The 26,143-nt window shown below is 40.2% G+C and overlaps 1 protein-coding gene across 3 annotated transcripts in view; it reads left to right on the forward strand.

Moving 5' to 3' along the window:
- Positions 1-26,143, forward strand: part of LOC105493274 (mastermind like transcriptional coactivator 3) — a 436,328-nt gene that overhangs the window by 108,263 nt on the left and 301,922 nt on the right. The window contains exon 1 of one of the 3 annotated variants that reach the window (XM_071093013.1): positions 1,793-25,559. The exons of the other annotated variants lie outside the window; for them this stretch is intronic. The gene's annotated coding sequence lies outside the window, so the exon portion shown is untranslated. Of the gene's footprint in view, positions 1-1,792; positions 25,560-26,143 lie in introns of those variants that run through there. 3 annotated transcript variants of the gene reach the window in all.

Consider the following 26,143-nt stretch of genomic DNA (forward strand, 5'->3'; position numbering starts at 1 on the left):
TCCCCCTATGCCTTTGCTTAGACTGCACCCTGCTTCCAGACTGCTTCTCCCCTAATCTCGCCCTGTGGAAATCTTGGCCTCAAAAGCCCATCTCAAATGCAGTTTCTTCACTGAAACCCTTTCCCAGTCTCAGACTGCATCTTCCAGTCCTTCGAAACACCGTGGCCACTTTTTTCCGACCTCTCCTTCAGAACTTTCCATCTTCTACTTAGAGTTGTCTTTACTGTTGCCTTGGTAGAACCAACAGCAGCTCAGAGGAGGTGTTTAGCCACTCTCCTATATTTCACACGAGCCTCTCTGCAAAATTGCCTCAAATAAATATATAATATATATAGATTGCATTTACTATGCAAACACAGCTTCAATGCAGTCCCCCCCACCCCGTGCCGTTTGCAACCCAGTTGCCAACCCTAAATTCCTCCTTTGTAGAAAATGTGAAACCGGATTCTCCCTACTTTATCATAAGTGATTCAGGCCCAGAGCTGTGTCTTCCTCATCTTTGTATTTCCCAGTATTTGTATTTCTCACTTAATGTAACTGTCTTGCAGCCAGTAGGCACTGAAGAAATACCTGTTGAATTGTTACATAACGAAGCCCAGAAAACCTGAAAGATTATGTCTATAATTCACCAGGTTTTCAAACCGTATGTGTAGAGAAGAATGAAGTTTTCTGTGAATATTTTAAATTAGATAATGAGATCACAAAGAAGTTCAATTAAATCTTATTTATCAGTCAAGAGAGCCTAGGTGATGGTACAGTAACAAGGAACCCCTAAATCTTAGTGGTTTAAAGCAAAAAATAGTTCTTGCTCATGTTTATTGTGGGTTGGTGGGGAGAAGAGATTCTGCTTATCATTGCTACACAGGGACCCGTTCTCACAAAACCAGCCATGATCTCACACTAGTGGTTATGCTGAAGGAGAAAGAGCTCCACAGGGTCTAACATCAGCAATTTAATGTCCCTGCCCAGAAATGGTCCCCATCACTCTGCTCATAACTTACTTATCAGAACTAGTAACATGATCCTATCTAACCATCACAAGAGCCAGGAAGTACAGCTCTACTATGTGCCTGAAAGATATTTAGAAATATTTAGACAATAGCATGAATAACTCTCGTGTTTTATTATTCACTCAGGGTTTTTAGAGGGCGTTTATATTTCATATTGACTTTGGAAGCATAGAGAATATTCACGCAATTCCTCTCTCTTGCATATATTATTCTTTTTCTCATGCACCAAAACATGTTACTTTGCCTAACCCTGGAAGACTAGGCCACAGCAATTAAGGGATAAGTGGTTCTATTTTCTCTAAGTATAAGATGGAGAACTTGCCCATTGTTTATAGCTCTTCAACTGCTCTTACCAATACTTCAGAGGCTCTTCTGATGGGTCAGTGAGGCTCGAGGCCCCTTTCCAAGGGCTGCCCCCAGGTTTACTTTGAGTGTTGTCATAGTCAGGATCATAGGAAATCAGTACAGGTTTTATAAATTTTTTTCTAAGACATTAGTCAGAAAGTGTGGAAACATTATATAGTAGCTGAGTTATTTTTTATAGTGAAAAGCTGCAAGGAGCATAAATGTCCAACCACAGGAGATTAGCTGTGTAAGTTATGGTATATAGAGAAAATGGAATACATATAATCTTTAAAATTATATTTTAGAAGAATATTTTAGATTGAAAAAAATGTCCCAATACATTGAATGCTACAAAAAAAAAAAAAACAAAGAACAAAAAACAGGCACCAGAACAGAATATACAGCAAATTCTTTTTTTTTTTTTTTTGAGATGGAGTCTTGCTCTGTCACCTAGGCTGGAGTGCAGTGGCATGATTTCAGCTCACTGCAGCCTCCACCTCCTGGGTTCAAGCAATTCTCCTGCCTCAGCCTCCCAAGTAGCTGGGATTACAGGCACCTGCCACTATTCTCATCTAATTTTTGTATTCTTAGTAGAGGCAGGATTTCCTCATGTTGGCCAGGCTGGTCTTGAACTCCTGACCTCAGGTGATCCACCTGTCTTGGCCTCCCAAAGTGCTGGATTACAGGCGTGAGCCACTGTGCCTGGCCCAGATTCTGTTTTTTAGAAATACATTAAAACTGGGAAGAAAAACACTAATATGTGAATGTGAACAAGGCTTATCTCTTTCTCTCTGTGGTGATGAGTAGTTTTTGTGCCTTTTTTCTTTGATTTTTCTTTCTTTTTTTTTTTTTTTTGATTAAGTAAGCAGGCATGACTTTTGTTGCACATAAGGAGATATGTAAATATCTCTGGCCTCTGAAGTGTGTTAATTTCAAGTAGCTTACATGGTGTTACTTCTTTTAGGTGAGTAGTTTGATATAAGAGGCACACAAATGACTCTCATATGTCTGTGGTGGAATGAGCCTGGTGCCAAGAGAGAAATTCAGAAACAGTGCTCCTGTGGATCGGGAGACAGTTTGACGTCAGTTCACATATGTCCAGGCATAAGCATGTTACCATTTCTTGCCCTTTCTTCTGCCGAGGCGTTGTATAGATCTTCCATGGCATTTTGACTTGACATTTCACAGCTGCTGCAAATCCACTAAGCAGGGACATGACACAGGCACTTTGAGGCCGCTGGTAGCACATTGGTTTGTAAAGAGATGCTAAATTTGCTGAGATAGTGAAAAACTGGCGTGTATTTATTTTGGGATGATATGGACTCTTGTGAAATAAGGGCCCATTCTGGAAGAACTTGTAACACTCATTCATCTTGTGTTGTGCACAGAGCTATAATGCTACAGCTGTCATCCACTTTCAATGAACGATTGTCATATTGTCAATCCACAATAATACAAAACAATTTTCATTCCCCATGTTGAAGCATTGCCATTGTAATATCATTCAGTTCATATTAACAATGCTTTGATGACAATTCCATTCCACTCCACCCTTTAAACCCTCCCTCTCTCCTTTTCTTAACCAAAGGGAAATGTATTTTGACAATATATCTCCAGTGTTAACAGTTTTCTGCTTTTAAAACATCTAGGGCCCAAAGCCCTCATTGAAACTGCTGAGAACACACCAATCTTTTTTTTTTCTTTCTTACAGAACTGTTTTGGGATAACGTAGTGCCTTATTCAGGAGGACTGAAAGTATTTTTACCTATTTGTCTTGTTTATTCTTAAAACATCTCCATGAAAAAGGAACGGGGATTATTTATTCCCTTTTTATCAGGAGCACAGTTAGAACTCAACTCTCATCGCTTTAGATTTATAATCTTTTCATTAAAAGACACTGCTGATTTTTCCTGGTATTAACAGTGATGTCAATTGCTATTTACATGGAAAAATTAACTACCCTAATGAATTTATATTTGCTGATTTTCTCCAGAGGGGAAATTGATTCTATGTATGAGTCTTCACTGATTTTCAAGGTACTTTTCTGTCACAATGGACTGTTTTAAACTGATGGAGAGTGTTGTCTTAGTTAGAATAGTCCCAAGAGCTGAATCTAGGCGGGCACGGTTGGTAGGATTGAAATATACTGCGTGTACGCGTGTAAGCTCTTCCAGGGACAGTGCTGCCATTTTTAAAGAAAAATTTTATTGTGGCTGTTGGCCACTTTCACTTTTCTCATTTTTAAATTCTTTAGTAGCTCAGATACTTGCCTAAAAATATGTGGCAGAATGTGGGGATATGGAGAATTTGAGGAAGGGAAGAAGTTGAATGTCAGAAACCACCAGAAATTTTTGGAAGGTCATGAATCCCCCAGATGATGACTGCTTGGAAAATGCTACAGTATTGCTTTCCCGGAGCCTGTTTCTCGGCATTCCTATAAAGTAAAAATCAGGGCTTTCAAAACAGCACTTTCTTCAAATATAGGAAAACAGATTGAAACTGGATGAGGAAAGGAATTAGGTTTGGGATCTAAGAGGTGAATAGAGCCGTAGGTAAGTGAGTCTAGATAGATTGAGCAGACCTAAGTGTCTCCTATTCTGCATCCATAAGTGAAGACTTGAGAAATAAAGAGAGAAGACGGGTGAGAAGCAGAGGGGAAGGGAGAGATACATTCATAAAATACGCAGGTCATGTTCCATTTGTCATGTCCTTAGTGCTATAGTGCATCTGGGAACAGTCCTGAATTTGAATGGCTTGTCTCTTTGTCCCTATAGGTAGACCTGTTTTTTGGTTTTTTTTTTTTAAAAATCGGATTTGGGTCCTTGCTCCTGGCTTGGGCAGTGTGGTCACTGAGTCTGTAAGGGCATTCCACCACTCAAGTCTAAATGCCTCTGAGACTTGAATTATAAGACTCACCCAGCATCTTGGAGACCCTGCCACTAACTGAAGCTTCAAACTTCATGTAAAGTTTGTGCCTGGACTGGAATGTCGCCAGGGCACCAAGGCGGGTCTCTCTCCTCCAACAGTAAGCAACATGGGACCCACAGGAAGCTCCATAGTCCTTTACGCATTTTCATCCCGTAGCCAAATCCCCGCCGCACTGTCTTGTCACATGGTCTCTGCGTGACTGGATCAGATAAATGAGACATCAACCTTACTTTTAACTTTGCCACTTTTTTTTTTTTTTCTGAGACGGAATCTCTCTCTGTCACCCCGGCTGGAGTGCAGTGGTGTGATCGTGGCTCACTGTAACCTCCACCTCTGGGGTTCAAGTGATTCTTCTGCCTCAGCCTCTCGAGTAGCTGGGACAACAGGCACCTGCCGCCACGCCCGGCTAATTTTTTGTATTTTTAGTAGAGAGGGGGTTTCACCATGTTAGCCAGGATGGTCTCAATCTCCTGACCTCGTGATCCACCCATCTCAGCCTCCCAAAGTGCTGGGATTACAGGCGTGAGCCACTGTGCCCAGCCAACTTTGCCACTTTTGAAAGGGAGGCTCTCCCTCAGAGTGGGGTGTGTTTAGGGGACGGACAACTGTGAGGCATGGTTTTTTTAAGCCGTGGTTTGTTCATAAGGCTGTCCTTTGTGGTACAGAAAAGCTCTGCCAGCAGCCTTTAAAGCCACAAGTTACAAACAGCGAGCATAGCTTTTGCATTCATTCACTTATTCATACATCCACTCATTCACTAACGAAATGGCTGAGTACTGGGTCGGGAGTTGGATACTTGGGTTTGAATCCCAGCTCTGCCATTTCCTGGCTGTATAATTTGGGTTCATTACTTACTTCTTATTAGTAAAATGTGGATAATAATACTTCCTACTTCACAGGAGGTTTGTGAAGGTTAAATGAGTTAATGTGTTTCCAGTAGTACCTTATACCTAGTAAGATCTTAGTAAAGGTTAGCTGTTTTATTTTTATCTCTTGAACAAGAGATTGCTACCCATATAGTCTTACTAAGAACTTTTCTACTAAAAGGTTTCGCATGAAATAGGCTCTCTGGATGAAGGAATCGCACCTTCCATTTAAATCCAGAGGTGTGTTTTTTCCTTGTATTTATCATTGTCTCGACTATTTAAAAAAATATTTTCCCCATGTTAAACAGTGCTAGAGGTAAGATCACTCCTCCAGTTGTTGGAAGGATTTAATTCCAGTTCTTCAGTTTGGAATAGTTGATCCTCCTGCCTGCCTTGCCCTCTCTTCCCTTCTCTTCCACTCTGTCTGCACCGACCCCCCTTTTTTTTTGAGGCACTGTCTCACTTGGTTGCCCAGGCTGGCGTGGCATGATCTCGGCTCACTGCAATCTCTGCCTCACAGGTTCAACCTCGTCTGCCTCAGCCTCCTGAGCAGCTGAGATTACAGGCGTGCGCCACCAAGCCCAGCTAATTTTTGTATTTTTAGTAGAGACAGGGTTTTGCCCTGTTGGCCAGGCTGGTCTCAAACTCCTGACCTCAAGCAATCCACCCACCTCTGCCTCTCAAAGTGCTGGTATTATAGAGGTGAGCCGCCATGCCTGGCCTCTCTTCCACTCTCTATTCTCTTTCTTCCTTCTTTACCTTCCTATCTCTGGCCTACTCCATGAAGCCTGAGCTAGCAAAGGCATATTTATCCAGTGGTATGTATATAACCATTCTCATTCAAGTTGTTGCTTCAAGACCCACTCACAGAATGTGTAATTTACCTCTCAAAAATTCGGATACCTCTGTATGCATTTGTATAGAAATGCATATTATTGGACATCAAATAACTCCCATCTACATACAAAAAAATAAAATCTTATTTTAAATGTTGGGAATCTAAGCGTTTTAAAAATGTTCACAGTGTGTCATACGACAAAATGATTCCTTGGTGTCCTCCGTGAAAGCTTCATAGACTGTATTTCAGAGACAAGCAGAATGGATCAGACACTCACTAAATAGTAATTGTAGTTCTGTTCTTTCAGGGACTTGAGCTGAATTAGATGTATTAGCTCAGATTGTCATAACGTCTCAAGAATAGAAGGAGGGTAATATTTTATGTTTATGTAATAAGTGAAAGGAGACCATTATTATGCATAATATATATATATTTGCATCCTATTTAAATCGGCAAAGAGTTTATTCTTGACACTGATTCTCCTACTCTGGCAAGATAAGGTCAGTCAGAAAGACATAAATATGGCAATTACTGGGTGTGTAATTTAACATTTGCATTTTCCACAAAATAATGATGTCCTTTTGTTCATCACTGTACCCTGTATTGTTGATTTTTTGAAGGGGTGTGCTTTGAAATTTCTAATTTCTGTTGAATATAATATTATAGTGTGGCACCCAAGGGCTGGAGGAAGGAGGGATGGACAGATTGGTGGATATCAACCATATAAGCCTTGTGTAGGAGAGGGAGAGTTGCATTACTTGTGGATGTTCAGGTGGGAGGGACCCTTGTCCTCTACCTAGAGATGAGTTCTGTTTGTGAATCCCGCATAGTTTTTGAAGACTGCACTTGGTGAGTACCTCCCTCTCTGGAGTTTAGGCAAGTTTTAAGGAGTTCATGGTATATTTCTTTGTTTCCCTTTGCGTCCCACCCAATAGCCATTCACTCTTTCAGATGATTGGAGCTGCCCTCAACACTACAATGGAATAGAAATGAAAATGGGAAAACATTCCTGCCTTCGAGGATCTTGTTAGATGCTCTCTCTCCCACTTGTGTGTCTCTGATTCCAGATACAAGTAATCTCTACCACTTCTCCCTGTGTCTGTGATTCCAGATATAAGTAAATACCTATAAAGGAAAAAAGTCAGAAGTTGGTAGCACCCCACTCCTTTCCTGGGCCTTTTCGATGCTAACCCCTCTGTTGTTGACTGCATTCTGGTCTCACCAGTCTGTGCCCCCGTGTCTTCGTGCACTCCATTTTTCTCCTTCACTTGTTTAGTTTCTGTGAGTGTGCGTTGTTTGCCCGTTCCAGCAGTAGCAAATGAGTTGGCCTTTGAACTTCCTGTGTGTTTCCATTTATTTCTTGAGGGGTGGGGATAAGAGAAGAGGTTGATAGTGGTGATAATAGAGTATCTTTGCTCCTAAAAGGTAAAAGGAAAATCCCAGGCATTTTACAGCAGTGCACTAGCACCCATATCAGGGTAGCTCTTGTTGTTTGCTGTGTGTTACTCTGGACAATCCACTGAAGTGACCTCTTTGTCAAATGCATGCCTGGCCTTGCATTCAGGCAGCACTGCAGGGCAATATGAAATATAGAGATAGAATGAGACAAGCAGTGGCAATGCCGTATCACCAGCACAGTTGGGGTGGGTGGGCTGTGCCTACAGTGCTGTGGGGGTCAAGAAGAGGAGCAGATAACGAAAGCCTCTGGGAGAGGGGACACCACCTTCAAGGTTAGGGGCCTGGTGACTCAGAGAATGGTAATGCTTCTGATCAAGGCATGTTTAGCTTTCAGGCCACTCATGACACAAGGATAAAGATCACCAAGTGTGGTCACCTGGAGCATGGTTCCAGGGCTGTGGGCTGTGGGAGTTAGTGGGCCCATGGATTTCCACTAGAACGTGCCCAGGTGACCCTAACAGGGAGCAGTCCAGCAGACAGGTTGGGACATGATAGGACTGTCATCCAGAGCTTCAGTGATGCTTCCTGAAATTTCTGTGAGGCTGGCGTGGTTCTCCCCTTTGAATTTACTCCTCTTTCCATGATTCCCTTAGTCTTCATCCCAAGAAAGTTAGGGCATTTTGTTTAATTTGCCTTTATTTTATTTTATTTCAATTTATTTATTTTTTTTGTTTGAGATGGAGTCTTACTCTGTCACCCAGGTTGGAGTGCGGTGGTGCGATCTCCGCTCACTGCAACCTCCACCTCCTGGGTTCAAGGGATTCTCCTGCCTCAGCCTCCTGAGTAGCTGGGATTACAGGTGCATGCCACCACACCTGGCTAATTTTTTGTATTTTTAGTAGAGATGAGGCTTTAACCGTGTTAGCCAGGATGGTCTCTATCTCCTGACCTCGTGATCCGCCTGCCTCAGCCTCCCAAAGTGCTGGGATTACAGGCATGAGCCACCGCACCCAGGCCTGAATTTATCTTAGTATTATTCCTGTATATGCAGAAGTTGCCCTGTCGTTGCGGCTGTCATTTCACGAGCACCTTCATGAATAATAATAGCCGAGCTTGCAAGTGCTAGCCTCTGTTCCATGTCTTATGTAGACTAACTCTTAATCGTTGTCATAACCCTGGGAGGTAGGGACTATTATCCTCTTTTACAGATGAGGAAACTGAGGTGCAAGGTATTCAGTACTTGTCTAAAGTCACACATGTAGTAAGTAGCAGAGCTGGCATTATGGACCCAGGCAATCTGGCTTAGGAGCCATTGCTCTAAATATGTGTGATACTTCCTCAGGACATACAGTTATCATGTTTGGCCCTAGGAAGTCAGGGAAGGAAAACATAACGCTCACCACCAGTAGAGAAAAAAGACACGCCTATAAAAATATCAGAAACTGTGGAGGATCTCTTCATACTGATGTGCTGCGTTTTTTGTTTGCTTTTATCAGTCCAAATATTTTTCTTCGGAGCCACAAGAAGTGCGCCATTGCCAGCCAGCTGGGTGACCTTGGACAATTCATTTCACTCCCTGCCTTATCTGTAAAATGTGGGTGTGGGATCAAATTATCTTCAGGGTCCCTTCCAGCTCTGAAGTTCTGTGGTTCTGCGGTTTTGGAATGTTTTTGCGTAAAGCACTTGGCAGCAGTAGAAACAGTCAGCTCTTCCAAGTGCATTTCTTTCTGACTCTCTTCTTCACCCATGTAGAATTTCTGAAGTATCCTGTGATCTTTATTAATCACACAGGGACTGTCATCTTCTCAGACTAGTGGAATGGCTAAGGTGCCCTCTGCAGAAGATATCGTGGCTAATGTTCTCATTACTGACTAATTGGCTAAAGAGACTTCTCTCACATTGCATTTAGGCTGATTGATAGTTTTCTATCACCTGATGGGTGGAATGGACAGCCAGACCAATTATCACCACAAAGAGAGCCCCATACAGCAGAGCAGTGCAGCTCGAAACAAAGGGCCCTTATAGATTATGTCTAATCAGGGTGCCTGCTGAGAGTTTGTTAAACAAAATGATTTTCTGAAAAGTACAGTTTGACATGCGTTGAAATACATGTACCTTAGGGTCACACGTAACGCACTGGGCCTTATCTTATTGAAAGCAATGTGTTTCTGATTATGTAAATATGGATAGCCTGCATAACTAGTTAGCTGTATAACTAACACTAGTTAGCTGTGTGCTGAGTGAAGATGTGCATTTGTTTGTTCAAAACTGAAGCTGCAGGCCTCCTGTGAGTCACATCGTGGGAGACATGCTCTACTTAGATGGAATCTTGTAGACATAGGGCATTACTCAGATTCCTTTTTGTATTTTCTTTTCATGTTGCTCAGGCTATTTAAAGGAAATAATATTCAGGTCACTTGCTTAGTCATTTAAATTGAGTCCGTTTCTTTGTAGCTAATGCATTAATTTATTGAAATCTCTCTTTAAACTGCAAACTCCAGTTTTAGGGAGGAAAGATAATAATGTGTTAAGGATTCATGTTAAAACCTAACTCAAGGAACTTCTTGATCACTTCTTAGTTTGTTTTTTGTTTTGTTTTGTTTTGTTGCTTTTTTTTTTTTTTTCAAGCAGAGGGTCAGAGTCATTTATAGTGCTTCCCTATACATAGTCCTGAGTTTCAGATTTTCTGGGAACCAAAACATCAGGGTTCTTAGTGCCTCACTTTCCCAGTAATCTATTGAATTGTGTTACACAATCGTCAGTGGACTAAAAGATACCAGTGAATTAATATAAGGTCTTTTACTTCTATTTCCCCCAAGCAGGGCCACAGCGACGTCAGCTGGGATCCTTGGAACTTGTGACAATATCAGTGTGATATAAATTCTTGTGTTGAAGCAAGTTTCAGTATTGGAAAGTGGGACTGAAGAGCACAGAGCACTGACCATAACAGCAGCATGTACCATAGCGTGCTTCTGAGCCATCGTCATCTTCAAGGTGTTTTCTAAAATGCACACCAAGAGTTTGATTCTAGAGATCGGCTCTAGGAGACCAACTTTTGGGAAAAGAAGTGAAAGAAAGCATGGTTATTTTCAAAACTTAACAATTTTTCAGTAAATTATTCTTGTCTGACTGTTAAATAGAGGGACAGAGGAAGAAAGGATATGCCACTTGGAATGGGAGGAGGGCTGGAGCACAAAATTGGCTGTGGTTGAGGTAGAAAATAGGCAGCTGTTCTTCTCATCCTCTCCTGAGCCTTCTGCTCCAGGAGATTCCTGCTGGAGCCGTGCTTGGACTCTCTGGCACATCGTACAGTCTACACTGAGCCATCAAAGAAGTTGCAGGAGAGGTGCTGATGTAGCTCAGCACCCATCTTGAAAGGGTCATTGTATGACACAGCAGCGGCATGGCTGTTTTCAAGGGAGCAGGTTTTTAATCGCAGTAGCTGTTTCATCCTCCCTGTAGTATTCTCTGACAGTGAAGATGGAGCCAGTAAATACTCATGTTCCTGCGTGTTGGGTGACGGAGGTCTCGCTTTACATCCCTCTCCCCAACTGCTGTGTCCACCTGAGGCAAATGTATCCAGGAAAGCAGTGAGGCAGGCAATGACAGGGACCACTGGTAGACATTCCCACATACTGCGTCAGAATGGGCCTCACGTGCATTAGAAGTCACACACACTTGTTATTCAATGAAAACCTTGACTGACACTGTGTATAAGCTCAGTTAACAGCAGAAGTACTGTTGACAACGGAAAAAGGCTGTAGTACAGTGGCCAGTCATTTAGAAAAGGAATCGGTCCCAATCCTTACTTTCTATATAATATGTTCCCTTTTGTGGATATGCTTTGTTTCTAGTTTGAATTCATCTCAATTCATTCTCAACTATGCTGTTTGTTCTTCTATGAACTCCCCAGTAAGAAATACATCAGGATAGAACTCTAACCAAAAAGTAGACAGTGTGTTCTAAAGGGAATTAAACTAAAACATTACCCTTCAACCTCAGGTAGAGCAATTTGGTGCTAAACTTTATTAATGTTAGCTTTTTGTTTTTTGTTTTTTGAGACGGAGTCTCGCTCTGTTGCCCAGGCGGGAGTGCAGTGGTGCGATATTGGCTCACTGCAACCTCCGCCTCCCAGGTTCAAGCGATTCTCCTGTCTCAGCCTCCTGGGTAGCTGGCGTGCCACCATGCCCAGCTAATTTTATGTATTTTTAGTAGAGATGGGGTTTCACTGTGTTAGCCAGGATGGTCTCGATCTCCTGACCTCGTGATCCACCCGCCTCAGCCTCCCAAAGTGTTGGGATTACAGGCGTGAACCACTGGGCCCGGCAATGTTAGCATTTTAATGGAAAGATTTTTACATATATTCCCTAAAGGTAAGGACATGGTTTGTCTCTTAAAAGCTATATTTTATTAAGTGATGATTGCAGTAATTATACTATTGGATAAAACAAGGAGGAAAACCTGGGTCCTGTGTTCGGATATTTGATTTGGAAAGGACTCCGTTGATTTCATATATTTGGAACATGAACATTGTGTTTTTCAGGGTTTCACATTAGAATTTCCTTGGCTTGGCCGGACGTGGTGACTCACGCCTGTAATCCCAGCACTTTTGGAGACCGAGGCGGGCGTATCACTCGAGGTCGGGAGTTCGAAACTAGCCTTGCCAACATGGTGAAACCCTGTCTCTACTAAAAATACAAAAAAATGAGCCAGGCGTGGTGGCAGGCACCTGTAATCCCAGCTACTCAGGAGGGTAAGGCAGTAGAACTGCTTGAACCTGGGAGGCGGAGGTTGTGGTGAGCTGAGGTCATGCCACTGCACTCCAGCCTGGGCAACAGAGCAAGACTTCATCTCAAAAAGCGAACTTCCTTGGCTCATATTATTGGACAACTAAATACATTTTTAGCTTGTGTCTGGTAACTCTTTCCCAGTGGGGTTTGTAGATGTTGCTTTGCCTGCCTCTACCCATGTATAACCTCCATAATATGTTATTTGATTTGGTTGTATATTATCAAATGGAACTTCCTGGAATTAGACAAGCAGGGATTCAAACTACAAGCAAATAATAGCAATACCTTCTTTGTTACCTTCCCTTCAAATCCAAAGCAAGACAAAAATTCAGTTACTGAATCGTCGAATACTGAAAATCACAGATGTCTTCATAGAGCTAGTAAGCATCAGACTTGGTTTAAATCCAGGTACTCTGATTCCAGATCTCAGTGCTCTTAAGCTCTGTGCTATATGGCCTTGTGGAGCATCTAGCACAAAATAGACATCCAGTGAGGCGATCAGATGTCATTTGGGAGTTGAGGTGCTCCTCAGGTTGGGCCCGCCCAACCTTTCCTTCTGATCCTTGTTTTTCAGTATTCTGCCACTTGAACCCAGTAAAACCTTTCTTTCTCATACCATACCTCTTCCCACTCCATCTCCTTTTCAAGGTATTTGTGAAAATTGGACATCGTAGCTTCAATGGTTTATTAAGAGTTTAAATTTCTTAATCCACTCCATTTCTGTCTAAGTCAAATCACAACCAGGCTATCTCACATCAGATGTTCATTTATGAGGAATTAACTTCCAGGTTGAGTCTAAGGATCAGTTTGTATTTGGCCTGTCTCTTCCATAGGCTACTTTGTAAGCTATAAAGAATCCTAGACAAGAACGCAGAAACCCTGGGTCCTCGTCTTGCCTCTATCCTGATTCTTGTCTGGCGTACCTCATGGAATTCTTGTGAATGAGATAGAAGCCTTCTGTAAACCCTTGGGTGCTATACAAAGCTGTTGTTGTTGTTGTAGTTGTTATTATTATTATTGGTCCACACTGTGAGAAAGGTGTATGTAATGATGACTCTGAGACCCACTGCAAGGTGGTAAGTCATCAAAAAATAACTCATTTATGTTCAGGCCATTGTATTTCCAAAGGCGGGCACATTCTTTTATAGACCTCACAAAAATTTTAAAATAAGAATTTCACACTTTAAAAAAGTCTCATAGCACTGCTTAATGCAAGCAGACATTATTCCATTGTATGCCCAGTGCCATGCCAACATTTGAACATTTATTCAATCTTTACATATGCATACTTAATCCTCCCGATAACCCTGTGTGGTGATTACTGTTGTTATCCTCATTTTATATATGTGGAAACTGAAAGCTTAGGTGACTTATCCAAGATCACAGAGCTAGTAAGCATCAGAGTTGGTTTGAATCCAGGTACTCTGATTCTAGAACTCAGTGCTCTTAACCACTGTGCCATAAGGCCTTGTGGAGCATTTAACACAAAATAGACATCCAGTGAGGCAAATCAAATGTCATTCAGGAGTTGAGGTGCTCCTCAGGCTGGGCCTGCCCAGCCTCTCCTTCTGATCTTTGTTTTTCAGTATTCTACCACTCAAACCCAGTAAAACCATTCTTTCCCATACCATACCTCTTCTTGCTCCATCTTTGTTCAAGGCTGAGCCCTTCTCTGCAAAGCCTTTCCTCACCACTCAGGTTTTGCATGAGCTTCTTCCTTTTCTAGATACCTACATTTTGTGTTTGGAACTTAATTACAGCCTCTATTCATGATCATCTTTTCATGTGTTTATGTCATTGCCACAGGGCATCATTATAAACGGCATGGAAAAGCCCCTGCTGTTTGTTTCTAATAGCTCTTAGTGCAGTGATGTTCATAGAATATGTTCAATAAGTGCTTCTAGGTCTATTGATTATGTGCAATCCATATAGGAAGAGGATGTTCAGCTAGAGCCTTATTCATGTATGCTTTTTGGAAATTCCAACACAAACTTATGCTCTGAACACGCATTCATGGTTAGAAGCTGGTGGCTTTCCCCAGGAAACACAGTTTCTCCCTTTCTATAAACTTTTGACCAGAAAGAAAAAAATCAACCAGTGCACAAGAGCCAAAAATGATATTGAAGGATAAGCAGCCAGTTCCATTCTCTCACTTTTTTTTTTTTTTTTAACAAACAATGAGAGGTTTTTCCAAGGGTAGAAATGACATAAATTCATTTTAAGGAACTTTGGAATTTATCAAAAAGTGTAAAGGCAGAACAATAAAAATTGACCATATTCCTAGATGTCTAGTAAAAGTTTTCCTCAGAATAAATCTTTAGAAGTGACATTGACAGGATGAAGAGGGTTCAACTATTAAGTCTTTGGTAACATACTGCCAAATGCCCTTCAGAAAGTTTGTACCAATTTACCCATTTGTACCATCGATGTGGATGTGAGTCTAACACTTTCAGTATTATATAATGTGTAATAAAAATTATTTTCAGATAACTTACAGTTTTAATAGTTGAAGTACAGTACCCAATGCTTAAACTTGATGAGGAACTCAATGGAAGTAAAATGATTTTAAATATCTGGTTTACTAAAACCAATTAATAATTTCATTCCTTGAAAGCAGAATACTTTCAAGTCTGAAGTTTTCATTCAGGTTAAAATCAGTCTACATTCAATGCTAGAGGTTCAACAAATTCTAAGACAGGTCATCCACTACAAAGATAGGCCGGAGCAGCCACTTTCAATTTTGCCTGAATTTTATCACTAACTGTGATAAAAGGGCACTTAACCTCTTTTAGCTTCCCTTGCCTTGTCTTTGAAAATGAGTGGGTTGAACTAAATTATATCTACGACCATTTCCAATTCTGCGATTCTAGAACCATCAATCTAAATCTACATGGATACAACCAGAGCTATAGGAATACTGTTTAGTGGGTGGGAAAATGAAATGTGCACAGACAGGTAAATTTGAGGCCAAGTAGAGTTCAGATCCAAGTTTCATATTTTCTTTGGAAAAATTTTTATTTATTTAGTGACTGCTATTTATTAAGACCGTTGGCTAGTCAGCCAAGGCAGACAGAGACTGCAGGTTAGTTCCAGTTGCTGAAAAAGTTGCTTCCAGTAAGAGTTGGGGCTGAGGGAGAAGGCAAGGCTGGAAATAGAAACGTAGGAGAATTTGAGCATAGCTCAGAGTACAGAGAGATCACTCTCAGCTGGGAGAGAAGGAAAATCTCTGTGAAAGAAGACATTTTTCAGATGCACCTTGGCAGGCAGAAATAGTAGAAGGAAGTTTTTGATGAAGGTAATCTTGTCATTCCCAAAATATCATGATGACTAACCCCATGAAAGTTTAAAATGTATGGATAAAAGTTTCCATGCCACTACAGGGTTATTATAAAATTTAACTTAAATCCCACTTCAACAAATGTCAGTCATTGAAGATCTTTGTATAACCAATATTGCAAAACCTTTGCTGATGGATTACTTATTTGAATCAAAATTTAATATAGCAAAATTTCAGTGAAGGAGATGTGACAGGCTCATAGGGTTTGTTGTCTATCCTCTAATAACTTTGTAGTCTCCTCACATCCAGTCACAAACTTCCTCTGAGTTGGAAGCCATATGAAACTTTTTGTTCTCTACAGCAGTCTATAAGAAAAAATTACTTAGTCCATTTTTAAATATTTATTCTTTCTATAATAATATTATACACACAAAATCTCAGCTTTGACCCTCAGAGGAGAGCCGAAGGTCCAATGTTCTGATGATTTCGTATGGACATACACTGGCTGTTATTTGAAGAATAAATATTTAAATCATAGAATGAGTAAGCATTGGAAGAATAATGATGGCGTTTTCTTTGTTGTTAATCTATTTGTACCTGAATTTGCTTTAAATGCCCCTTCAAATTTTTTTCTAATATAGTGGGACTAAGGAGAGTAGTCCTAACTAGTGGCAATATCGGAGGACAGGGGTGTGACTGTGGTAATTTAGTGCGGGAGCACAGCATCAGTACAGTCTGCAGCTGTTTGCTGGTGGGTTTTAATCTCTGCTGTCGCTGCCTATCACAAGATAACTGGAGCCCAGGTTTTTCAGATGGTATTATATGCTGATGCTGTGTTACCAACCTCTGTAATTTCTGAGTTTCTCATTATCAAAGGTGGGAGCCTCATCTCTGCTTAACACAGCAGTGCCTGGAGAGGTAATAATGATGATGATTTTTACCATCCCTGGGGTTTAAAATGTCTCCTCTGTTATGAGGCTTGCCCAGTGGTGGGGGGTAGCCTCAGAACTCCCTATCCCTGGAGCACTTAGTTGGCAGCATTTGGAAATGTGTGCTTATATCTCCGCAGGCTGGGAGACTGGGATGGAGAGCCAAAAGGGGAGGGAGGAGGTGAAATGCCTAGGGAGTTGAAGGGAAAGAAGTGAGATGAGGTAAAGGAATCTCGAGTTGTCAGGAAATACAGAAGCAAAACCAGGTAGAAAAGAAAAACAAAAACATGGGACAAAAAGGAAAAGGTGGGAGGAGGTGGATGGAGGTGAGGATGACGTGCCTTGAGATAGCTGTTGGGAGCCTGGCCCTTGTTTTCCTCTATCCAGTAAATAAAACTGAATTTTGTCTTCCTGTGGCATTGATCTTCACCCTGGGCAGGTAAGACTTTCCCCTGGTAAGTGCTGAACAATTTAGGGCAAGCCCCCTGCCAAAGCTAGTGTGTGTTGTCCAGTACCTTATGTGGTAGTTTATCAATAGGTGATTGTAATTTTAAAATAATCTAATCCCCTGTCTCCAAGGAAGCTGCTATTAAGTCATGGCACTGATGTGTGGTTGGTGGGGCGTTTAAAGATGAAGAATGCAGTTAATCCTGAAAATGGGAGGGGAGGAGTGAAATGAACCATGGACCGCATCAGCACCAGAACTGAAGGAGTAGAAATTAATTGGAAGGGAAATAAGACACAGAGAAACCAGGATGGGCAAAGAGAAATGTGTGATTGGGGAAAAACAAGATCCTTACCTCATCCTTTTCGTTTCTTCCTACTCACAGAATGTTAAATGCACTCCCAAATGAAAATAGTATGGATGTGTGAGTGGCTGTCACTCAGACAGAGGAGGGAAAAAAAAACAACTTATTTTATCTTCATCATCTTATTTTGTCAGACCAAGCAGAATCGTCCTCCAACTATCTACAGTATCATTGGTTAAAATATGGGTATGTGGCCAAAAGCTTTGGATAGGTTTATTTTGTATGAATTTTAAAAAACAAAATAAGTTAGCATCTTTGCTTATGGTAGTTTTGAAAGAAAAATATACATATTTCCTAAGCTGATATTAAAAGTGGCATTTATGTAATAATTATGGGTGACTTGTTTCAGTCTTTTTAGAAGACACATAAGATTGAAATGATAGATGTAATATTTACAAATAGTATTATGCTTACTAATATAGTAATAAGCCCTCTTTTTCTATAGTTTATCCCTAATGAAATATTTTTCTCAAAATTTTCCCTACTTTAAAAAATTTAGTTTTGTGCTACAATACAAGGTGAAAATTAGTCGGTAAGTAATCCAGCAATAACAGTTAACAGTCACAAATTCAGTTACCACACAAATAAGAAAGGAATACAAAAAGAAGGAGTGGATGTATTTAAATCCAAATGTGAGCATGGATATCACCCAGAAAGAGAGAGAATTCAGCATTTCTCTTAGTTTGTGGTCTTTGAGGCATAACTGATAAGTGGGAAAACAGGTTTCTAATCACAGTGGCAGTGTTCAAGGGAGGAACCATTGCTGGAAGTAGCCAAGTGTACTATTTTGAGGTGGGAATCTCAGCAGTAAGGATCATTTCCCTTTCTCTAGTGTAATCGGTGTTGCTGCTACCCTGTGCTGAGCAGGGTTTGGTTTTACTGATGACTGAGAAGATGGTACCTGTCCCCTTGGGCTGAGAGCAGGTATACCTGGGCAGTCTCTGACCATTTAGCTGGGTCCTGTGTTCTGCAGCACTTCTCACCTTGCAAAATTGGGGCAGGTGCTTTACTTAGGGTCAGCGGTTTCACCTCAAAGACTGGACATCATTGGAAAAACCAGACGCAGTCTAAAAGTGACAATGACAACTGTGCAACAATAGAAGGAAAAAAAGGAGAAAGCTGAAAGTAAATGAAGTCTGTCTATAGGACTCTCACAGAAGAGCATGAATCATCAAAGAGGTTCCAGAGTTACAACCAAGAAGTATTTATGGCGATCAGTGGTGCAAAGGGTAATAATACAAACATAATAAAGAAGAGAAAGGAAGGCATACCAGAGATAAAAGAGGCCTAGCATTAAATGAATAGGGAGATAAGCTTAATGATTATGCTCAAATGACTGAGCTATTGATGGCAAAATGGCTGAGCTTTGGAACTGCTTTTTAAAACTGGCCTTTAAGAAGATAAATAAGGATAATTAAACAGTAATGAAGACCCGTTTCATTAAAAAAAGAAGAAAACAAGTAAATAGGCAAGGTCTTAGATGATGTGTTAGCCAGTGTTAATGGAAGTAATAATGAATTCGTCAAAATATGGTAGCTCTCCTTTGGAATCATGAAGAATAATGAGAAAGAGAGAGAGAGGAGAGAGATGGGGAGGAAAGAGACAGAGAGAGAAACAGACAGACAGACACTGGAGTAAAGACTGCATATCCAGTTCTCACTTGTTCAGAGTATCGTTGGCAGAGATATCTCAGATTCATTCTCTTGTCTTATTTTAGCCACTTTTTTTTTCAGAATTCTTACCCTAGGAACCTCTTTATCAGAGCTACCAGTTAGAAGCCACACATGCTTTCTGTCTTCTTCCTACTTCATCTATGCTCCAGTGTTGCTAATGTATAGTAAAAATAAAATGAAAAATAGTTTAGGAGAGATAATGTCCTGTACACTTCACAGAACAAGAGCCCCTGAATAATTAATTTCTAAATAGAATTAGTCTTAAACCTATTCCAAACATAATACTTGCCCATAATAAGTATTCCATAAACATTTGTTGGATAAATAAGTGAATTAGGAAAACTACATTGCTAACAAATACTAGAACATTTGAGAGGGTAAATATATGAACATCTATGAGGTATTAGAGCCAGGAGCTACAAACAGCATAAATCTATAAAGCTTTTTCATGTTAGACCAACTTAATCGATTTTTTGTTTTGAAAATTGGAAAACAGTGGACAAAAAGAATACGCTAGATATATTATTATATCTAAATACATCCAGACGTTAATGGAAGAATTGATAGCAGGTCTCATGAAATCTAGTTCAGAAAATGAATTCAAATTGAGTTGAATGTGTCAAATTGATTGAAAACTGCCTGAAGGACTGAAAGTGTAATGATAAATGACAATGTATTGAATCTGGACGAGGGTGGGGAGCTATGTTCAGCATGGTCTTATTTAACATCTTCATTAATTATCTGGGAAAGGATATAAATAACACATTCATTAAATTTGTAGACGTGAACGAGAGAGGTGTTTGTAAGCACTGGGTAGGGCAGAGGACAATATGAAGGGAACTAACCTGCTCAAGAACAGAATGATGTTAATAATTTGATGAAAATCCACTAATGGCCTGATGGTGTTCTTCTGTGCAGAGCACAATCCCAGGCACTATAGGCGATTACAAGGCGAGTTAAAGCATCTCGGCAGACAGAGTGCAAACAACTAAGTATACCACGGGGGAAGGTGAAGGAAATGCTGCATTAGAGGTGCAAGCAAACTGCAACGGAAGCAAAGAAGTGATGAAATTCTAAAGAGAACAGTCAGGACTGCAAATTCACATTGTTAGACCGTGAGTAAAACAACTGGAGCAAGAAACATCCCAGAGATGTAACTAGGGTTAGATAAAGGATAATGCCATGGGCTACCAAGAAGCAACAAGACAGGGATATTTTTCTTCAAGCACGCCATGTGAGTCACAGATAATGGAGTTGGGACATTGGGCTCAGCCAGTGCAAACTCACTGCTCAACAGAACCTTTTTTTTTTTTTTCCTGCTATTTTTCTTTCTTGTGCTAAGGTAAACTACTAGGTACTGTTTTTAATTTAGTTTTTAATTATGATCTAAGGATCGGTACTATGGAAACACACATAATTATATAAGAAAGTATTGCACATATAAAGCATTATCTATTTTATAATATTAAACAAATGGCAACGATCTAATGTTCAATAGTAGAGGAAAATTTACAAAACTTTACTGTCTGTACTTGACAGGATATTCTCCAGCCACTAATGGGTGGTTATGCAGAATTAGAACAGGAAAAAATGCCCATATTTTAATGTTAGATGAGAAAACTGGGATGCAAAATTTAACATAGAGTGTAATCAAAAGCAAAAAGCTAGTGCATTTTTAGCAACAAAATATATCGGTGGCTGTCTTTGTGTAGGGTGAAAGAGGAGGCTAGAAAACAGTATTTGTTGAGTCCAAGCAACTAATTTTTTCAATGTTTGTTTCTGTCATAAAGGTTTTTATTTGCATTTTAATATATGTTTTGGCCAGATGTGGTGGCTCAGGCCTGTAATCCCGGCACTTTGGGAGGCTGAGGCGGGTGGATCACTTGAGGTCAGGAGTTTGAGACCAGCCTGGCCAACATGGTGAAATCCTGTCTGTACTAAAATACAAAACTTAGCCAGGTGTGGTGGTCCATGCCTGTAATCCCAGCTACTTGGGAGGGTGAGGCATGAGAATCACTTGAATCTGGAAGGCGGAGGTTGCAGTGAGCCAAGATCATGCCACTGCACTCCAGCCTGGGCCACAGAGTGAGACTCCGTCTCAAAAAAATAGATAAGTAAATAAAATAAAAATTTAAAAATGTATATATGTGTTTATACACACACACACACACACACACACATGTTTTGATGAGTCTCTATAAAGGCACTTAGGGAGAGTATAATAATTTAGTTATGTGGTTATTTTCTTGGAAAAAAATCGAGGTTCCTAATCATTGAGGGATATTCGTTGTCTTGAAGATCGATGTATGTTAAGCACACCTGGAATAACAAACAAATTTTGCTGTTAGTTTTATTAAGGTATAACCCAATGAGTAAAAGACAAGGATGTGCATTATGACATTATAGCCACAGTGATCAGGGAGGAGCTGCCCATGCACACAAACCCGCACATTCATGCACACAGGCACACCTCAGTAATGAAACCATGTACCCCTAAGGACTGAGAGCCAATCTGTGGGAGAGGTTTTGAAACACCAAAACACATAAGGTGGGCAGAGATCCGAGACTCATTTTATTTAGTATTTTTCAATCGGGGTTGAGAGCGTTGGGTAGAAGGACACTTCTAGATGAAGTTGAAAGCAGCAACAGTATATCTAGAGCTGACAGCTAGTGTTGTAAAATCTCCCTGAAACAATGTTGGCACCATGGCTGTGTTTCTCTTTTCTTCCTGCCTGTCTCTGGTGCAGGTTGCCCTGTGCTCTTCCCTTTAATTCTTATTCTTTTTCCTGGCCTCAGTCTTAGGGGAAGTGAACTATGTACCCAGGTGTGTATTTGGCATTTCTCTAGCAGTTTTTAAAATAATTTTATCTATCATAATTATTTTCATCAGGAGAGAAACCTTTCCATATTCTTTATCAAGATACTCTATCATGAAAATTGTCAAATATATGCAAAAACAAAGAGAATGACCCCTCATATATCATTACTCAGATACAGTGAGTACCAAGATTTTGCCATACTCACTTCATTTATCATCTCCCTCTTTTTTGTCAAAGTAAAAATCTCAGGCAGGTCATTTCACCCTTATTTACTTTAGATTATTTCTCAGAAAAATGGAGAGTTCTCATATAACGATGATGCTATTATCAAGCTTAAGAATATTAGTATCATCTAATACCTAACCCATAATCAAATTAACTCATTTGACCCAAAACAGCCTTTTCCAGGTAGGTTTGTGTCAATCAGGATCCCGACAAAGTCCATACATCACAGTGGTTGTTATATCTCTTGAGTCTTTTTAATCTGTCTTTGCTTCCTCATGCTCCCCCATTAACACATTAGGAAACATGTTTTGAATAATTTGGAAAAATAGTCATGGAGTACTCTTAGGAAAGAGTAACAGGGCTGAGGATGGTTAATTTAGCCCATCCTAACTTCTGTGAGATTTTTTCAGAATATTTTGGATGGTTCTCTCACTTTTGTTATTAAGCATTTGGGAAGAAGATTCTGTAGCCTACTCAGGTGAGCCAATCTCATGGCATTGAACAGAGAAGACATGTTTTCATGTCTCTAACCAGTGTTTTTCGTGGTGTAAGTCAGGCCTTTCACCCTTGATCTAAGTGGAACCAAGAGGTTAGGTATTCCCTTTTCTTTAGTTATATCATGGGCTTCATTAACTCCAAATTGTATCTCTCCCTCAGCTATTTATATATATTTTTTGGTGGTGGTTCTATTGTTTTACAAATTTAAGCAAGAGGTTGAATAGCATAGTGATTAAGAGCAAAGATTGCTGGAATCAAATCTTGACTCTGGGCCAAGCTTGGTGGCTTATGCCCGTAATCCCAACACACACCTGTAATCCCAGCACACGCCTGTAATCCAGCAATTTGGGGAGTCAAGGTGGGAAGATTGCCAGAAGCCAGGTGTTCAAGACCAGTCTGGGCAACAAAGTGAGGCCTTCATCTCTGTTAAAAATTTAAAAATTAGCCAGGCACAGTGACGTGCACCTATAGTCCCAGCTACTCCAGAGGCTGAGAAGGGGAGATGTTTGAGCCTAGGAGTTTGAGGCTGCAGTGAGCTGTGATAGCACCACTGCACTCCAGCCTGGGTGATGGAGCAAGACTCTGTCTCTTAAAGAAAAAATTTAAATAAAAAGTCAATAAATCAATCTTGACTCTGCTACTTACTACTGGTGTGTGACCTTGGCAAGTTACTTATTCTGTCTGTGCCTCAGTTTGCACATCTTGAAAATTGGATAATAATAGTATCTAACCTATAAGGTTAAGATTAATACACACACATATACATTGCTTAGAATAATGTCTGTCACATACTAGGCATGTAGATGAGTGTTAGCTATTGCTGTTGTATCATTAATATGCTCTTGCTATAAGAACAAGAAAGTAAAAAGTCAGTTTCAACTTGTAGAGAGGATGTTCTTACTATAAAAACAAGAAAGTAAAAAATCAGTTTCAATTTGTAGAGAGGTAGTACTTTCTACAGTTTTAAAGGAGAGTAATTAGTAAATAAAAGTAAAAGGTGAAGAATTTTGTGAAACTGTGTGAAAGTTACATATTTTCAATATTAGGGACAATCTTTTGGCTTATGATAATTTTTCCCAAAGAAAAAGTTAAAATGTCAGAATTAACAGCATTTCAAGTGACAACATCTTAGAATGTGGCCTAAGAATGTAGACCTAAAGAATCAGTTGTAAGAATTTGCTTCATTTCTCTGTTTTGGGTGAATTATGTTTATTAAACTTGCATATTTAAATGAAAAAGCACAAGAAACTTTTTTAAAAGCCATGTTTGAATGCCAGCAAATATTTGAAAGAACAAATATAAGCTTGTTTTAACAATTCTCTGCAAATTCCCTCCCTCCACATATCCCCCTGACAAATAGCCTTTGCAATGTGAGTACTTAGCTTGGGCATAAAGGACTGAATGTGAAGATGTGTAAAAGATCCATTGTCTAGGCTGCTCCTGGGTGATGGAAGTCACTTCTGAGGTGGGCTTAGCAGGAGGGCACATGCTCACTCGCCAAGAGTGCATCCACAGACCTCAGCTTCCATGTGCATTGGTGATGGCCGTGGAAGCACATAGGTTGAAAATGCCCTCAGAGCTGCATGGCTGGACAGAACCTCTAGCTATTGTGTGGTCCGTCTCTCTCAGGAAATTGAAGTCCAGAGAAGCTGGGCAACTTCTTTAAATCACACAGGAAAATAAGATGGGAACTTGATTTGCCCTCTTCCTGGTCCAGAGTTCTTGGTATCATTCTGCACAAAGATGTGAATAGGGGTTAAGTAAAAAGGATTATATGGTCAAAAGGCTTGGGAAAACCTGAGTTCCATATGTTATACAGGTGTCTTTCCTGCAAGATGTCTCAGAGCCTTCAATATCTTACACGGGGGATTATCATGCAGCATTTCTCAGATTTATTTGACCATGGAACCTCTTTCTTCACTGAATATGCTTTGGGTAAAAACTACTCTGTGCTATCCCTTACTTGAATAGAGCACACAACATAAGAACTGAGAGAGAAAGTCACGGCATAAGCTCATAATATTTATAATAGCCATCTTGACCTGTATTTGAACTAGGGTTATACATTCTTCTATTGAGTTAGTAGTGACAGATGAAGACAAGGAAGGAAAGGTAAAAATTGATTAAACTGCTTATTTAGTGGGCAGAGGGAAAAAGAGATGGGCATATTTTGTCTATTCTCAATTTCTTGAACCTTATAAAGAAGAGATGAATTTTTCTTCTGACTGTGCCTCCCGTCCCATTGCTTCTTGTCTGGCCTACACACATTCTGCTATTTCTAGAACCAAGTTAATCCATTGTTCTTTGCTGGGCATCTTATTGATCTTCTGTGTTATTAATATTCACTTTTGGCTGCCAGATTAGCTCTAATGAACCATTTACATTTATTTTTAGCACACTTAGGAAGTTGGGACGTATTATCCAGATTGCATTCTACTGTGCAGGAATTGTATCTGCAGAGAAGGAGAAGCCTTGACTTTCCTCCTTTTTCCGATTTCCCTCACTTTAACTTTACCCCAAACAGAAATAAAGGAAGTCTTCAATTTATGAACAGGCTGTTCCAATAGTTTTTTGGGGGGGAACTCAGAATTTATGTTCCCGTAAAAACAGTGTTCCTAGGCTAACCCACTAAAAAAAATTTTACCCATAGTGATTTTAAAAGTATACATTTACATTTTATTTACAATAAAAGGGAAGCAATTTGGTTTCAAACATCATAGAATTTATTTACCCCTGTTTGAAACAGGTCCTCCCCTCTCATGCTCACACTCACTTGCTGGAATTTGGAACTTCCTTTGGGTCCCTCCAGGGCTGTGGCACAGTCTAGTGTAGGGCTGGACCAAGAACTCTGGAGCCAGACTGTTGAGGTTAGCACTCCATCTCTGCTACTTCTGTGCTCCTGGTAGGCTGTGTTACCTTTTGGTGTCCCAGTTCCCACATCTCTAAAATGGGGATAATAATAATATCCATCTCATAAGGCACCTGACACGTAGAAAAGTGCTAATAGGTATTCACTGTCATTTTGATGACAGTGCTGATGGAGTGGGGGTGGACCTGATGGGGCAGTGGGATTCAGGACAGGACTCAAGCCAAACAAAACCGGAAGAAGGATTGGAATCAGTGGCACCAGGAAGTGGGGGAAGAAGGGAAGTTGGTGAGTAGATTCAGGAATGTTAAACTGGATAAAGAAGAGAAAATGAGATTCCCAATGCAGTTATGACCTGAGTAGGATTGGAGAAAAAGGAATCAGAGAGGGAAGAGAAATTCTTGGGTCATTGTTTTAAAAATAAGAAAAAAAAATGAGGTAAGGAATAGGGGTAGATATTTTTGCCACTTATCAGCTTCAAGACGTAGGTCTAATTACTTAGCTACTTTGAACCTTATAAATTGGGAATAATAGTATTAACCTTGCAGGGATGTATAAAGATTGGAATAGTGTATTCAAAATGCCTGGCACACATTAGGTGTGTAAATGAATGATGATATTTGTTCTTACATAAAGGTTATGCTGCTAAAGTACTTCCAGCAAATTATTCTTTTTTTCCAACCCTAATTTCTATTACTTAAGTAATCCATACTCACTTCTAAAAAGTAGAAAATTAAAAATAGTTAAGTAACTTATCTAAGCTCACACAGTTATGGAATGGTTAAACTGGAATTCAGAGCTTGCAAGTGTAACTTCCTAAGCCCGTTCTCCTAAATAACACACATTTTTGTAAGTCCCAGCAGGCACAGTTG

Source organism: Macaca nemestrina, chromosome 3 (genome assembly GCF_043159975.1).
Source record: "Macaca nemestrina isolate mMacNem1 chromosome 3, mMacNem.hap1, whole genome shotgun sequence".
NCBI classification, from domain to species: Eukaryota; Metazoa; Chordata; class Mammalia; order Primates; family Cercopithecidae; genus Macaca; species Macaca nemestrina.